We start from the raw sequence: 16,135 nt of genomic DNA, 5'->3' as shown, positions 1-16,135 counted from the left end.
CTGTCATATACCAAGATCCCATATATTCATGGGGATGTTTCTGAGCTTCCTAAGATTAAAGATTCTATGATTTTGTTGATCTATTTGTACATTCCTTCACCTTATACATTTTATTTTTATTTTTTCACTGACGATAATTTATTAGAATCTGTCAGTGGCACAGAGACAAATATTAATTAAACCAGAACTATGTCTACATAGAAGTGGGCAATGATATATGCCATTCTATGGGGAACTGTGTGCACTTAATCATCATTTTTTAGCATTTTGATCTTCTGTTTATGTCGCTCAATTTCTTTCTGCAGACGCTCAATCTCCTTCTTATGATGACCAATCTCATCTTCACGGTGTTTTTTCAAGGCTGCCAGTTGTTCTCTGGTCTTTGCCCGGAAATATCGATCCTCTTCCGCCTTGCTCTCTTTTTCCGAAGGCCCCACCAGCTTCCCGGGTGGAGCCCGAGCCGGGGCTCCTGTCGACACGATCGGACTGATCCGAGCCGAAGCCTCGGGCTTGCACGGCCTTCACGCGCCACGTGCCAAGCCGCCACCGCACCGCCCGCACCGCCAACACCGCGACCGCCGTGGTTGCTAGAACTTCTCCTCTCGGTCACCGCAGCAACAGCCTCTCTCACATTTTAAAACTTACAACAAAGTCAAAAGACTTTTGGAGTGATCACCTGTGTACCTACCACCTAGATTCTACAAATAACATGTCACGGTCCTTTCTTTATCATATATCCAACCAGCTGTCCATCGCTTCATCTGTCCATCCACCTCCTTTTTGGTGCGTTTCCAATCGAACTGCAGACATCAGTACACTTCTACCTAAACACAACACTATATTTTAAAAACTATTGTAATTTCATAGCAAGTTTATAGTTTCCAGGTCATCACAACTGAATTCTTCAATTATCTATCTCAGAAAATTTTATATTTAAAGTTAAGAATGTGACAAATGAAGAAGAACTGGGAGACAAAGTCTTGCCAGGTGGGGATGTGCGCCGTGGTCCTTCCTCTCCAGCCCCGGGGCTCCGTGCCAGGCCGACTGGACGGGAGGATCTCAGGTAGCTTTCCTCTGAGGATCCGGGTCCTGGGGTCCTTGAAACCGTGAGAAACTTATAATTGCAAAGACTCAGCTTCATATTGCCAGAAGAGGAACTTAAATTTATCTCTGAGTGCAGACTGTTCCCTTGTTTCCCGGTTTTTGGAAAAACATGTCCATGGGGATTTTTGGTATATATATAAAAAAGATACTATTTCGTAATAAAAAGATCCAAGAAAATGAACAGCTACTGTTCTGCATAATATTTCAGACACATTTGTCTGCATCGTGGGAGTTACATCCCTGCAAATTATGATTTCTGTAGGATAATGTTTCTTTCTTAAATATGATTTTTACTCTTTGCTGTCCTTGAAAATTATTGATCATTCTTGTGTATATGTATTCTGTGTGTTCTTATGTAAATGAAGATCAAAGTGCCTGGCACATAATAAGAATTCAATAAAAGTTAATTGTTATTTTTTTTAAATTCAGGATATTATGGGGGTAAAAACATTTTGGTTACATGAAATGCATTTGCCTCACTCATGCCAGGGCCACAAGTGTGTCCGTCCCCCACACAGTGGGCCCCATTTCCACTAGCTGTGGGTTTATCCCTCCACAATCGTTATTAATAATTAAAAATGCTGGACTTTCATCAGTCATAAGGAAGAAGGTTCAGACTATTCATGTTTCAGCAAAAAGGGAAGTGAAATCTTACAAGGTAAAGACATCAGGCATCTCTGAGTTGCATATCATTCCAGAATGTTATTGCTGTGTCCTCTAATTATGGGGGTGATTTAATTTTCCAGATAAATGAATGCTAACTAGTGGGAAGTGGTTGGTTAGGAATTCCTGCCTGAGAGTTAGGCAGGTGGACGAAGGAGAGCATTGAGCCATGGGAGGACGCAGGAGCCAGAAAAGCTTGTGGGAAGCTGGGAGGGACTCGGGTTTCCTACTCGGGGCTCCCAGTATCTCCCCTTCTTGCTCAGCTTTTGTGTCTTTCCTCCTCAAAACCGCTCCCCTATCGAGGACTCTAAACTTACTCACAATAAGGTACAAACTATTAACAGTTTGAAGTATCCACCTTTCCCAGGGGTACTAGCATTGTAACTGGGATTCTGTTTTAGCAATTTCACCCCTACAGGGCTGCCTACAGGTGCAGGGCAGGGAACATAAATGAGCAAAACAGCCTAATCCAAGACCACAGCATCTGTTGGGGGCCCTGTGAAAATTCAAATTCAATTTTCAAAAAAATCACCGCGCCACACAAACATATTGGATGACCAGATTCAGCCTGCTAGTTTGTGACTCATGAGTTCAAGAAAATCTAAGTGTGAAATTGTAATCATTATCCAGTGGGTGGCTGAAAACTATATGTAGTGGGTCCTTTTTTTAAGAAGGGAGGGGGAAGTCAGGACAGCAGAGGGTGTGGCAGTTTTTCCAGGCATGCGTGTGGTTCTCGATGGTTCCCTGCTCTAACCTGAGGAAAGAGCCCAGGCTTCCAGGGCTGTGTAGCTCTTGGTTGCAGATTCCTGTTTAGTGAAGCCACTTACTTGCTGTAGGATCTTGAGCAAGCCTCTAAAGCTCCTTAGTTAGTATACTCATATGTCTAATGGTAATGATTCTTACCCATCCAACTGATGAGGAGGTTCAGTGAGATAATACTTAAAATGCCTGCCTCAGTCAGTACATGGTAGTAAGTGCATTTAATCAACAGCTATTTACAGATTCCTAAACATGTAACTGTGGTAAATAATATAGACCCTCTCCCCTCTAGTGAGGAACGCAGGCTTTAAAACAAGTATTTAGATAAATAACCAACCAGCCAATGGGGGAACCATTCTACATTCATCCAAGCAGGGCCCCTCAGTCATGTGTGTGTGCACAGATACATTTTATTTGTCAACAGACATGAATGGGAATGATAAGTTCCATTTCTCTTGGGATGTTTTATTCTTACAGTGGTATCTCTAAAAAATAACTTCTGTGGTTATTGTTTTTTTTTTTTTTTACCAGAAAGCCTAGATCCGAACAGTTATTGTTGAAATCTGCTCCAGTTTGAGAAATGCCTTCCCCCTACTTTTTTTCCACATCAAACAAATAAGACTCTAATCAAGGCCAATAAATCACAAAATAATTATTGTACTTCATATAAGAATAGTGCGCAGTGGTAGACACCATGAGAGATACAGAGAAGCATGAAATCTGTGACCTTAAGTTATCAGATGTTTTTAAAAATAACCCATTATTAATGTCTGACTTGGTCATGTTTTTGTTTTCTTTTCCCTGAATGTGGGCGTGAGGTATGGTACAGGTCTGGAAGATGATGAACAGTTTGCTATTAATCTCTGAGACTTATGGTCTATAAACTTTAAAATGAAAGACTACCTGATAACTAGTCCAGAAATATTTTATGCAACTAACGCAAACTACAATATAAACGAACATGACCAGGGGAGATCTCAAGACCTGAAAACCTCACTTATTGCAGGAAAAGAAGGGTCCTGAGACCCGCCAGCTGCCCTTCTGTGGCCGTTTGCAACGACTGCCTGCACTTCTCCAAGTCAATTCTCCCTCAGGATGAGGTGGCCATCCCCTCTGCTTCTCAGGGACAGGGAGAATTAAGCGGACAGTGGCTTTGAGCGCTCAGGGAGGGATAGCTGTCATAACAGTGTGGCCTTCCTCCAGCATGGTTTGAAATCACCCAGTTGCCTCCCTTCAACCCACCAGCTCTCTGTCAGGCTCTGGCCTGTTCTTTCCTAGACTTCTGCCGTCACCTCCTCGCTGATCTCAGCCCTAAAACATTCTTTACCCTGCTGCTACAATAATTTTCTACGACTGCTTACACAGTAGTTTGAGAGACTTTCAACATCTTCCCATTGCTTTTCCCCCCTTTTGTTAAGGTAGTATTTACATACACAATAAAATTCACACATTTTAAAATTTGATCAATTCTGATTATTGTGTACAATTGTGTGACCATCACCACAATCAAAAGGCAGAACCACAGCCCACCCCACCTCCACCCACTGCCCCTTTGCGGAGGACCCCTCTCCCTACTCCTCCTGTCAACGACTGATCAGCTGTCTGGCACTATAGTGTTCTAGAATTTTATATAAATGCTTCTCTTTACTATTTTAAAAAATAGACTTTTTGGTTTTTTTTTTTTTGAGACAGGGTCTCACTGTGTCACCCAGGCTAGAGTGCAGTGGCATCATCATAGCTCACTGCAACCTCAAACTCCTGGGCTCCAGTGATCCTCCTGCCTCAGCCTCCTGAGTAGCTGGGACTACAGGCAAGCACTATCATGCCTGCTAATTTTTCTATTTTTTGTAGAGATGGGATCTTGTTATATTGCCCAGGCTGACCTAGAACTCCTGGCCTCAAGCAATCCTCTTGCCTCAGCCTCCCAAAGTGCTGGGATTACAGGTGTGAGCCACCATACCCAGCCTAGACTTTTTAACTATAGATTTACAGAAGAATTGTGGAGCTAGTTGTGATATTGTGAGATATGTATTTGATTTTCATCTTTGTTTCCTGGCGCAGAGACTGGTGGCGAGAGTCCCCAGAAAGACCAAGGCAGGATTAGAGGGCCAGGACTTACAACCTCACTCTAAAACATCCCTGGAGGGAAGAGGGGCTGAAGGTTTAGTTCGTCACCAGTAGTCAAAGATTTCATCAATCACGCCTACTTAATGAAACCCCCCCACAAGACCCAAAAGGATAGGACTGGGAAAGCTCCGGATAGTTGACCGCGTGGAGATTCCAGCAGGGTGGGGTTCCAGGAGCGGGCATGGCAGCTCCGCTTCCCTTCTCACATGGCTTGCCCTAGGTATGCCTTCCTCCATATTCTTTGTAATATCCTTTATAATAAATGGGTAAATATAAGTAAAGTATTCCCCGTTTTGTGAGCTGTCCTAGCAAATTAATGGAACCCAAGGGGGGTGTTGTGTGAATCCCCAATTCATAGCAGGTCGGAAGTATAGTGACAACCCGCTCCTTGTGGCTGGCATCTGAAGTGGGAGCCAGTCTTGTGGGATCTGATGCTGTTTCTGGGGGGTGCCAGAATTGAATGGAATTAGAGGACACCCAGCTGGTGTCTGTCACAGAATTGCTCGGTGTGTGAAGGGACGCCCCCGTATCCAATGTCGGAAGTGTTGTGTTGGGTGGTGAGTGAGACAGGAAGATCGCTCTGTTTTTCCTCACCCTTAATGCCAGCACGGAGAGTCCCTGGATACCCCATACCCAGTTTCCCCTAGTACTAGCATCTTAAGTTAATATGATAAATTTGTCACAAGTCATAAATCTATATTGATAAATTATTATTAATTTATGCTTTATTCAGATTTCTTTAGTTTTCACCTAATGTCCTATCTGATCCCATCAGGGTCCATGACAACTGGTCATCGTATTTCCTTAAGCTCCCCTTGGCTATCTGTGGCTGTTTCTCAGATGCTCATTGTTTTCAACGACCTTGACCATTTTTCTCACTCCTTTATATTTTCAGAAACATTTTCCTCTTTAACTGCGATCTACAAAGCCCTCTGGTAGCCCATCCTGCCGCATTGGTTTGCTAGCGCTGCTACGACAAACTGCCACAGGCCAAGTGGCCTAACTAGCAGAAACTTACTTTCCCACGGTTCTGGAGGCTGAAGTCCAAGATCAAGGTGTTGGCAGGTCTGGTTTCTTCTGAGGTCTCTCCTTTCCTTGCAGGTGGTCTTTCCCCTGTGGGTACATCCCTGGCATCTTTGTCCAGATTTCTTCTTCTTATTAGGACACCAGTCAGATTGGATTAGGGCCTCTTTTTTAACCTAACTTCATCATTTTAATTGAGCTTAATCACCTCTGGTGCCCCTGTCTCCAGACACAGTCACATTCCGAGGCATCGATGGTCAGGCCTTCAACATGTGAATCTGAGGGATGGTCTTGCCCGTTGCATTACCTGATAGTCTTGTCTTCCACTGCACCTCTGGCCACAGCCACATGTCCCTCACCCACCCTTCCAGCGTTTACTGCTAAGCTGTCCCATGTTTTAGCAGCTTTTTGAACCTCTTAGAAACCAGTAAAGCTGATGCCAGGCATGGTTGCGCACACCTGTAGTCCCAGCACTCTGGGAGGCTGAGGCAGGAGGATCACTTGAGGCCAGGAGTTTGAGACCAGGCTGGGCAATACAGTGAGACCCCATCTCTACAAAAACAAATGAACAAACAAAAATGTTAGCCGGGCATGGTGGTGGGCGCCTGTAGTCCCAGCTACTCAGGAGGCTGAGGCAGGAGAATTGCTGGAGCCCAGAAGTTCAAGGCTGTAGTGAGCCATGATCACACCACTGCTTGGGCTCCAGAGTGAGACCTTGTCTCTGTAAATAAATAAATATATTCTAGAAAAAAAAGTTTAAATAAATGTAAAGAAAAAAAAAAGAAACCAATAAAGCTGATCTGTAGGAAGAACACATCCCTCTGCCACACCTCTGCACTAAAGTATGAAGTTTTGGAGACACTTCACAAGTGTGTGTGGAACCCCAGGTCACCAGGGCATGTGTGGCAAGGACAATGCATAACCACGACTCTGTCACTACTCTGGTCTCCTAACTCGGCTCCACCCACTCCTGGAACGTGCCCTGGACCTCCCCTCATCCCACTTACCACCCTACTGCTGCGCTCGCTCGTTGGGCAGGTAGAGTTGGAAGCGATGCTTTACTTCAAGGGAATAAGTGGTTGTTTTCACGGCTTGGCAAACAAGGAGAATGACAATTCCAAATACAGAATTTCCTCTTCTTACCAAGAGAGGAATAAAGCCATTTCTTGGAGGGTCCTAAGCGACTCCGCACAGCTGACTGCAGTGGGGGCAGCAGATGTGTTCTTCCTGCTGTCAGCTTTACTGCAGTGTCTCCTTTGAATTTCAAGGAGAACCATAACTGATCGGAAGCATGAATTAGCCTTCAACTTAACAAAACAACTTCATGCAATATTTCAAAAGGAAAGTATATATCATTCAATCGCTTTGGACGAATCAACTGATACCACTGACTCGGCACAGGTTTTATACTTCATTTGGGTCATAACAGAAGATTTTCTTTGCTACGAAGAGTTACTCACTTTGGGCACTCTTGCGAACAGAACAGAGGGAATAGATATCTTTGACAACTTTCAAGATAATCGTCATGAAGTTGGAATGAATTTGGTAAACTTAGTGAGTGTTTATGTACAGACAATGAACCTTCCATGACAGGAAAACATGAAGAGTTTATTGCACAGATAAAAAAAGTGTTAACAGATACAGATATTCTCATTTCTTTTCATTGTATCAAGCAAATTCTCTGTGCTAAAGCTACTATTTTAAATGACACTTTGCAACAAGTTATAAGTATTGTTAACTATATTGTTGCAAATGCAACATGGCATTGTCAGTTTCATAACATGCTAAAGTTGAAGGGATGAGGTATTCAGTGTGGATTTGCCATCCTAAAGTGCATTGGCTATCGCAGGGACAGGTGTTAGCCAAATTTTTATCTCTGTAAGAACAGATAGTTAAATTTTATGAAGAACAAATCAGCAATGCGAATTATTGAAAGACCGTTCCTATAGGAATGCAGTGTTTCTGTGTGATCAAAATCAAATCAAAACAACTTCAATATTTCTTTGCAAGGTAAAACTAAGTCTATATATGATATGTGGCAAAAAAAAAATCCAAGCATTTTGAAAAGAACTATCTTTTTTCAAAACACTTCTTCAAAAGGAAATTTTGATAAACATCTTCTGCAGTTAGCAAAGGTCATTGATGAGCAGCACAATATATGTGAATCATTTGAAGAATATGCAGCTATAGACCTAATAATTGGAGAATACAATGAAAGGTTCACTGACTTTGAGAATCATGACATTATGCTCAAATTAGCATTTCAGCCTCACCTAGTTGATATCACCAAGGTACCTAAAGAACTACAGATAGAATTTATTGAACTCTTAGTAGATGACATTTTAAAGTCTTTGTTTGATGCTAAGAAAGACCCAATTGAAATATGGAAAAATTCAGTAGAATACCCATTCCTTCGGCAATATGCCCGAAAAATGCTTTCTTGCTTTTCAGCCCCTTATTACTGCAAATCTACATTCTCCTACCTAGCCCCAAACCAGATGCCCTTAATGTCACAGATGACTGATACTCTCCTAGAGGATCAACTGAAACTGTGGACCTCCATGCTGCAACCAAAGATTCAAATGCTTTCCAACAAAAAGCAGAACAAAGTCATTAAAAGATTAGTTAACTTTAGAATTAACAAATAGGTTTCAATTTTTGAAATTATTAAGTACATAGTAGTTAGATTTTAAACAAAATAATGTACATTTTAAAGTATATCTAATTGAAATTTCTTGAATGCAGCCTTATTTGATTAGAGCTAAATTAATGTGGCCTTCCAACGTGAAAAGGTTCCTCACCCTGGTATAGGAGAATGAAAAAAAGATAGTAAAACAAATATTTAGTATGTTCTAATTTAAAACATCAGAAACACTAAACATTAGCATGTTTTATTTCTTTGCAGAACACTTATGAAGAATATTTTGTATGGTACTTGTTTGCTCATCATATAGCTTACACTATGGAGTGAACATCTTTTCTATTGTTATGTGCATTTCTTTTGTTTTTGTTTTTTGAGACAGGGTCTCATTATGTTGCCCAGGCTGAAATGCAGTGATGTCATCACAACTCACAGCAACCTCAAACTCCTGGACTCCAGCGATCCTCCTGTCTCAACCTCCCAAGTAACTGGGACTACAAGCCCATGCCACAATGCCCATCTAATTTTTAAATTATTTTGTAGAGACATGGCCTCACTAGCTTGCCCAGGCTGGTCTCGAACTCCTTGCCTCAAGCAGTCCTTCCATCTCAGCCTCTCAACCTGGTGGGATTATGGACATGAGCCGCCGCATCACCGTCTACTGTTGTGTGCCTTTCTCAGTTTGGTTCAGGTTCAGACATTTTATCCTTTGTGCTTTCAGTATGGCGCAGTGTCCCCACAAGTTCCTTTAGTGTGAAGTTTTTTGCCTCTGGGACATCTTCATCCTTTTCTTCACCTGTGTTTCCTCCTTTATGTTGCCTCACCTCAACTAAGTTACTCTGGCTGCACGTCGAGGGGCTCTAATAGGGTCACCATTGCCATGGTCAGCTATATTAGAACTCGTGTGTTCTATTCAAACTTCACTTCCCAGACTTATCACTTTTTGCTTCTTTGCTCCACTTTCATCTTTGTTGGCCAATTCCGCATTCCTATTACCCATTTTTGTGAAATGTCATGTGGGTTTATCACTGGTTGACAAGGAGGCAATACAACTGCATATTTTGCTATTTGTAGATGAACTGAATAACAGACATACAGTGACCGATAATGCACAGACTTGGACAGAAGCAATGTGATTGGTCACTGATCATAGTGCATATCTGTTATTTATGTAGTGATTTGTGGACTGAAGGCCTAGAAACAAAGTTTGCACCTTATGCAATAAGGTATGGAATATATCACTTATATTCCATACCATATTGTAAGATATGGAATATAAATTTGAACCATGTTGTTGGGGAACTGGTGTTATTTAAACTGTAGCAACCGAAATTCCTGCACGTAGTAACTGTGCAAAGTGAGCTCTGCCTGCCTGCACTTCTGTTGGAAAGACTTCCTGGGACACAGGTTATGTTTAGCCACATTATAAAGTGCTTTGGAAACTTTGGATTGAAATATTAAGCTCTAGGCCATTGGAGGGTAAATAGATGCCATGTGGAAAGGAAGCTCTAAGATGGCAGAGATTCGACAGAATGTAGGAAGTTGTTGGGTGCGCAGGAAACAACTGAAATAGCAATAAAGATCTATCCAATGGAATTGTCACCAGTAATTACAGTTTGACAGTCTTGTCTTTCCAGAATCTGTCTAAGAATCAATACTATGTATGACATATACTGGAAAATTATTAATAATAGCCAGAGTAGTGGAAAATACTATATTTAAGAAACAATTTCTAGAATATATTTTGCTTTGTTAATTGAATGAATGAATGAATGATAGAACATCTCCGTTGGAATTATGTTAATTCTCCCTTCTCCAGTGGTGAAGCTTTAATTATTAATTACAGAGAAAAACATTTTAAGATCTCAGTGATAACTGAGAGAATCTGTAGAAGATACAATTAACTCAAAAGTCACTAATTTCTCAGGGTCATTCTCTACAGAATTCTGATTATCACATAGGTAGAAAGAATCTATATATAAAATTTAAATTCTGTTAAAAAATAAGATCTATTATATTAGGTTATAGATGCTACAAAATAGATTAATGATTAATCTATAGATAAATGAAGAAGCCTCTTGTCTTACAAGCAATTTAAGCTTCCGAAGGTGTTTGCACAAATCCACTGAGGTCTCTCCAGAGTCGCTGGTCACTCTCTGCGTTAGCTGGAGGCAGCACCCTTTTGCTGCACTATGTAGCTTTGCATCTGTGAATGTTCGTGAGTTGGTATCCCGAGAATGATGAGTGATCACAAGTGTTCTGTGCATGCTAATTAGAGGTTATCGCCTCTGCTCCACACAAATTTTAATTTTGCCCACTCTCTTTTGGATGTTGGAGCTGTCCCTGGTCATTCTTTAGGACACTGAGAGTTACTGGCTGTCATGCGTAGAATTCTGTGGCCACTTTGTTGGGGAATTTCTGTGTGCGTTGTCCACCTGCTGCATGCTCACCTTGAGCCAGATGTGGAAAGGACTACAAAGAAGTGGGAAAGCCACAGGCCTTGGGGAGGGCCGGGGAGGGGGTGACAATGACTGGAAGGTGGCCTTCCACTCTGCACACCCTGGCCCACCCTCCCTCTCCCAGCACAAGCTCTTTGTCCACCCAGTATGGATGTGTCGGCTTGACACAGGGTGGTCCCAGATTGGCGGGACAGCGTAAGTCCAGACAGAGGAAGAGTGTGAACGGTGGGCTCAGTGGGCTGAGAGAGGCCTGGACTGACCATGTGGCTTGTCAGAAAATAAAAGTTGACAGGGAATGTGGAGTTAATCAAATAAACAAATAAATGTAAACTAGATACTATTCCAAATCCTACTGTGAAGGTTGAAGGATAGGGAGGAAGGGGAGGGGAAAGGGGTGAAAGATTAAGGAACCACTAGAGTAATCTTCTTCTTTTTCTTTTTTTGTAGAGAAAGGGTCTTGCCATTGCCCAGGCTACAGTGCAGTGGTACAATCTTAGCTCACTGCAGCCTCAGACTCCTGGGCTCAAAGTGATCCTCCTGCCTCAGCCTCCGGGGCAGCTGGGACTACAGGTGTGCACCACCATGCCAGACTAATTTTTAAAACTTTTTTGTAGGGACAGGGTCTTGCTATGTTGCTCAGGCTGGTCTCGAACTTCTGGCCTCAAGCGATCTGCCCACCTCAGCCTCCCAAAGTGCTGGGATTACAGGCATGAGGCACCATGCCTGAACCAGTAATTTTCTTTCATTAAAAAAAAATTCAATGCCAAATACATTAGGATGTGTCTTATTACTGATCAAAGCACCCAGCATATAATACTTTATCGCATACTCTCTATTTCTCTTTTCTCACTCTTTTGACCAAAACTGAGCCCTTCTGTGGCAGCCGTGAAGAGTGTGTCACACGCTCCCAACTGCAGGGAGTGTGACTGAACAAGGACACCAGCTGCTGTGTTCGGAAATCCATTGCTCTGAGCCCTCATTTCCTCAGGATGCTTCCAAGCCAGGACAGCACGACAGGGACGCTAAGGCAGACCTGCTCCTGGGGGCAGGAGACTCCTCTGCAGCCAGTTTGGGCTTGAGGGCTCCGTGCCAGCTTTGCCAAACCTTCCTTGACACACGGGGGCCAGGATGCCTCCACCCGAGGTTCCCTCTGTCCCTCTCGGGTCAGAGCTGCACGTGACTGAGTGCGTCCCCAGATCTCCCTGGCCTTTCCACTTCCCCTCCTGCCTCACTTTCCTTACAGCAATCTTCACATCCAAGCCCACCTTGGCATCTGCTTCTAAGTGCATCTGGACTACCACGTCTTCCAAAGGTACGTTTGTTTCTATTCTCTTAGTTTTCCATGGGCCTAAGTCAGCCCGTTAGAAGAGCCGGGAAGAATGTGAAGATAATGGGATTTCAGCAATCTGGAAGAATTTTGCTGTTGTGGGGAAGGATTCAAAGCAAGCATTTCCATTAGAAAATGCTGTACAGAAGACAACAATCCGTGATTTGGCGATTTGGGAGACACAGAGTTGAGTAACCCTGTTTTTCGTGGTTCCCAAATTTTGTTGGTACTGAAATTACATGTATGTCTTCGTGTGTGTTTGTGTGTGCGTGTGTGCATGTGCACACATGCACACATACATGTGTTTAAATGCTAATGCCTGGTTCCTTCCCCTGTGTACACCCCAAGACCCGCAGAAAAATCTCCAGAGATGGAACCCAGGCATATGTACTTTTTTCAAAATTTATTCATGATTCGACTTCACACCAAAGTGTGAGAGTCACTGGACACCACTGCCCTGCTGCCCAGAAGTGTCCTTAGCAGAGATAAGGACTTGAAAGCTTCTAACCAGTCTCTTCCTTGCCTTTTCCAAGTCACACCTTTCTGACACATGTGGCACCCAAGCCTTTGTAAAGTGAGATTTTTAAGATAGTCAAGGTACGTGAAAACTTGGCTTGTTATGACCCATTTATTCTGGAAGAGCCATGTCTACACCTAATTATCCTAAATGCAAAGGCAAATGAGGGAGAATCACATCCCGATTTATGCCTTCAGGTTTGCAGGTTTTATGTCAGATGTCCCCAAGGCGAGGCACACATGCATGTATTTCCAAATAGTTTATGTGCGCCCTGGTATTTTACTTTGGACACTTCACTTTCTGGAAAAACAGTTACTCTGGGTTCTAGCAATTGGCCCATCTTTCGTGTCTCTTCCATGTTACAGGTCTTGATAAAAGTGCAGCAGAGGAGCGGAGGTGTGCCAGTTTCTACACTGACTGTCAGATCTGGCTAGATAAATGGCCAGGCCTCCAGACCAAAGGTTGTCCTTGACTAGGAGGAATGAAAACGTCACCAACTCAGGAAACATGAAGTGACAATTTTCCACCAACCTTTCCTTCTCACTTGCGAAAACTCTCATTCTGCAAAATAAATATTCTCTGTTTTTTTTTTTTTTGAGACAGAGTCTTGCTCTGTCACATGGGCTAGAGTGCCATGGCATCAGCCTAGCTCACAGCAGCCTCAAACTCCTGGGCTTAAGCAATCCTCCTGCCTCAGCCTCCCAAGGAGCTGGGACTACAGGCATGCGCCACCATGCCCAGCTAATTTTTTCTACATCTATTTTTAGTTGTCCAGATAATTTCTTTCTATTTTCTCAGTAGAGACAGGGGTCTCACTCTTGCTCAGGCTGGTTTCAAACTCCTGACCTCGAGCGATCCTCCCGCCTCGACCTCCCAGAGTGCTAGGATTACAGGCGTGAGCCACGGTGCCTGGCCAAAACAAATATTCTTAAATTCAAAAGATTTTAGGTCACTGACATATAGATAATGGTTCCTTTTTTTCAAGTGTAGGCTTTCACAATAATTTGATCCTTCAATGGGGGTACAGTTCTCAGTGGATGTGCAAGGTATTTTTTTAAAAGTAATTCATAGTGGCTCGATTCTTTTTAGGTAGTAAATATCCATAGTGGCATTACTACCAGATTAACCTTCTTTAAACAAATCTTTGGTTATAACACTCCTCTGCTCAATGATCTTCCATGGTTCCTCATTGCCCCAGGTCAAGCACACAGTCCTCAGTGTGTTATTTTAGAGCTTCTATAATGAAGTCTCATCTACCTTCACAAGTTTTTCTCCCTCAGTTCCCTTGCATGTACCTGATCAGACCTACCTTCTGTTTCTAGATGTTCCATGGCTCACCGTCTGTGTGCCTGTGTCCTCCATGTGGGACATCCTCTCTCCCTACCTCACTCCACTGATTCTTCAAGTACAAGTAATGTAACCCCCACAGCTTTTTGTGTGGTAAGTTATTGCAATATGCCTTGTATTAGTGTAAAGTGAGTATTTGTCATATCCAGTTATATTAGATTGAAAAGTCTTTGAGATCAAGAACTGTTTTTTGTCCATCTTTAGGGTGCTGTGACCAGCACGGCGCATTATCCAGTTTGCTTTAACTTTCATCAAACTGAATAACTTCAAACAAAGCCTCCAACCAGCAGTGATAGACTCAACAAATACCTTGAGACCTTTATTTAAGAAAAGTATCGGCCGGGCGCGGTGGCTCACGCCTGTAATCCTAGCACTCTGGGAGGCCGAGGTGGGTGGATCGCTCGAGGTCAGGAGTTCGAGACCAGCCTGAGCAAGAGCGAGACCCCGTCTCTACTAAAAATAGAAAGAAATGATCTGGCCAACTAAAAATATATATAGAAAAAATTAGCCGGGCATGGTGGCGCATGCCTGTAGTCCCAGCTACTGGGGAGGCTGAGGCAGGAGGATCGCTTGAGCCCAGGAGTTTGAGGTTGCTGTGAGCTAGGCTGACGCCATGGCACTCACTCTAGCCGGGCAACAGGCGAGACTCTGTCTCAAAAAAAAAAAGAAAAAAAAAAAAAAAGAAAAGTATCAGTTCTTAAAAAGTATCTGGTTGTTGAGGGTGACAACCACAAATCTATCACTGGGGTAGCTGGGTGGAAAACCAAAAAGGAAAGAGACTGATTTTTCAAGTACTATGTACGGTGCGTTATTATGTCCTTTTATGTGATTCATTTATTCAGTCAGTCAACAATCATTCACTAAGTCCCGCCAGCACTGTGCTAGGAGATGAGAATACAAAGGTAAAAAGTCATGATTCCTGCTCCTAAGGAGCTAAAGGTTTCATTGCAGCGAGTCCATCAGTGAATTCAATACAGCAGGATGGAAGTGGCAACAGAGGGACACATGAAGTGCTTTGGAAACACAGAGACTAGACATACAAATTCAACAACCTGGGCAGCCAGGTCTTCCCAGAGAAGTATTCTCGAGGTGAGCCTTGAAACAGAAGTCAGTGGGGCAAGGAAAGGCAGAGGGGCATTCCAGGGAGAAGGAACAGTATGTGCAAAGGCATGAAATAGCCCATAATGCATGTGGGAGTGAGGGCCACATGAGGGCTAAGGCAGGAAACAGGGCTACAGAGCTAGGCAGGGGCTGGGAGACGAAAGACTTTGGGGTTGCATGAGTGGAGGCTGTTCTGAAAACCAGAGGACGTCTTTGGGAGGCCTTAAAGCAAGAGAGTCATACAGTCAGACTTGCCTTCCGGAAAGACCCCACTGGCGGTGATGTGATGTGGAACCTGCATTGCTGGGAAGGTGAGCAGACTAGTTAGGGTAGACTAGTTAGGATGCTCTTGTAGTCTTCTCAGAGGGAAGTGATAAAAGACAAAGCAAATGGGAGTAGAGAGCAGAGGGTGAGAGAGAGGGAGACTGGCTCTGCGGGATTCGGAGAGGGTTTGGGTGTGGGAGGGTTAAGAACACAGAGTCTAGGGTTGTCAACAGGATTCCACCTTGGGTGACGGTGCAACCCTGACTAGAGTGAGGCAAGGGAGGCTCTAGCCTTGGCATAAAATTAAGGGGAGCCCCCAAAAACTCAGTAATCAAGATAAACAATATTTAATGCAATGTTTTCAAAATAAAAATTAATGCAAAAAATCTATGATGAACAAAATATCAAAATTTTAGAGAAAGAATCTGGATCGGGACAGAGGAGATTACTGTCATAGCCGGGGACATATGGAATTCTGCTCTTTCTTGAGTATGCTGGAAAGAGACTTATGAATGGTCTTTTGTCCCTGAAAACTTCTGAATATCCTTAAGGATCAATTGTGCTTTCACTTAAGGAGTCTTTTGAGGTATATTTGCTTGACTGAATTTAACATACACACTAAAAGCTATACGGATTGTGAGGGTACAGCTTGATGAAATTTCACAAAATGAATAGGATCCAGCTCAAGAAACAAAATAGTGTTAGAATCTAGAAACCCCCTCTATGCCCTCTTCCAGTTATTTCTGCACGAGTAACTACTATGCTGACTTCTAATACCCATACATTGGTTTTGTCTATGTTTG

At 43.0% G+C, this 16,135-nt stretch overlaps 1 pseudogene; it reads right to left on the bottom strand.

Moving 5' to 3' along the window:
• Positions 1–245: 245 nt before the first annotated feature.
• The window catches only part of LOC123641020, a 52,698-nt pseudogene continuing 36,808 nt past the window's right edge, over positions 246–16,135 (bottom strand).

The sequence above is a fragment of the Lemur catta genome, chromosome 1 (assembly GCF_020740605.2).
Source record: "Lemur catta isolate mLemCat1 chromosome 1, mLemCat1.pri, whole genome shotgun sequence".
Taxonomy (NCBI): domain Eukaryota; kingdom Metazoa; phylum Chordata; class Mammalia; order Primates; family Lemuridae; genus Lemur; species Lemur catta.
The sequence above is the reverse complement of the archived record's forward strand: the minus strand, read 5'-3'. Positions and strand labels throughout refer to the sequence as shown.